General features: G+C 35.7%; 1 protein-coding gene across 1 annotated transcript in view; it reads left to right on the forward strand.

The window, feature by feature from the left end:
- The window catches only part of LOC113209123 (titin), a gene marked incomplete in the record, with an annotated part of 10,484 nt that extends 8,771 nt beyond the window's left edge, over positions 1-1,713 (forward strand). Inside the window, 1 exon segment of the mRNA XM_026426491.2 lies at positions 1-1,713.
- Positions 1,714-1,719: the final 6 nt, after the last annotated feature.

Raw genomic sequence — 1,719 nt, forward strand, 5'->3', positions numbered from 1 at the left:
CTATTGCCGTTACCATAGCCAGCTCTTTAGAGGCCAGGTGGCATGAATATATGGGTTTAGTCAATTTACTTCAGTAATCTTTCTTAACCTTGTTTTGTGGGCCCCGAATCTCGTGTTGGAAGTTGAGATTTGCTGCTTAAGGCTTCGCATCCACTGTTTGACTTTGAGTCTTTGCATTTAGTTGACATCTGCGGTTGCAGAGAATGCCAACCTAGTTACAAAAGTTTGTTGAGGATTTATATCTCTTGTAGTATTGCTGTAGCCGAAGCCCCATTGCTATACTTACATTGTTGTAACTTTTAATGCCTGTTGTTAAGTAATAGTAGCGGTTGTTCTTGCATTAGGAATTATCACCCTTTGGCTTCTGTAGCTATTAGCAAAATTAAAGGGGTTGAGCTTTTAACCTCATTTATTGAAATTAGTTATAACAATGTGCAGTTGAATGTGATTTCTTCAGATGAGTTTCTGTCATCCATGCTAAAATCTCATGGGCTCACCTCCCTTTGAATGAAATTCATGAATGTGTCTCCTAAAACCCAGGTGTGGGATTGGATGTTTCAAAGGCTTGTGAGCTCACTCTCTATTTCTCTCTACAGTGTCTGGCATGGTGATGGTGAAAGTTGAAGACAGTACAAGCATATGTAGATAAACTAGCTTTACATGTTTGTTTGTTTTACTTTGATTTTAGTTGTGTGATGAATGGGAGTTTCTAGTTAATGTTTAACACATCTCCGTACTGAATTTCTGGTTAGTGTGACACACCTTTGTTGTGGACTCTGGTTGTATCTCAAACCTTGCACCTTAAGTACTTGACGATAACATGTGAACACTCAAATTTCACAATATCCCTGATATATTTTCTGTGTTATAAGTCTACCTTGTGTTTGTGGTCTTTATAAAACTATTGTTGCAACGGATCGTGTACAGATTTTCTTTACTGGATCTGACTTGAAAATTGTTTCTTTTTTTCTCATGTTGTTTTTTTTGTTTTTATGCAAATGTCACTGTTTGTCATAAATATGTGTTTGGTGCTTGTGTGTGTGACTGGAACCTAGTGGAAAGTGACAGAATATTTCTTCTTACTTTGCACTATGTTTTCACTTTAGTGTTATTGTAGTCCTCCCCCACTATACACAGGTTCCATGCAAACAGTGACATTTCCTTGTAGTTGATTATTATCATACTTAAGCAAATTCTAATAATCATTAATTGACAAGAATGAATCAAATGTCCTTCTGATGTGGATATACTTGCAGATCAAATTGCTTCAACCTTACTTAAGTATTAATTTTAGCAGCAACCTTACTTTTCTTAAGAGATGATCAAAGTTTTGAATGCTCCTTTGCCCCTTTAAAACTTTGTTTCCCAACAGAAGTGTTGTACAGCACTACTACGCTAGACTTCAAAGTAAGATTGTTTTAAAATTAATAGTATTGCTGTTGATATTTTAAATTTTGATAAATGTGATTGACTACCATTCATTTTCTAGTGACAACAATTACCTTACCCTAAATTTATAAATTTACAGTGTTCTTTAATATCCTAAGGTTGTTAGTGGGCCCTAAAATCCTGCGAATAATCACTGATAAATTGCTCTCTTGTCCTAGCAGCTGCAGTGCAATCAAAATTTGTACTAATTTATGGGAAATCTAAACTCAGTACTGCCTTGCTGTGGGACGCAATTTTGCTGTTATCTTCTTAATGTTTTGTGGAAGTGAG

Source organism: Frankliniella occidentalis, unplaced genomic scaffold, assembly GCF_000697945.3.
Source record: "Frankliniella occidentalis isolate FOCC.00 unplaced genomic scaffold, Focc_3.1 Scaffold79, whole genome shotgun sequence".
NCBI classification, from domain to species: Eukaryota; Metazoa; Arthropoda; class Insecta; order Thysanoptera; family Thripidae; genus Frankliniella; species Frankliniella occidentalis.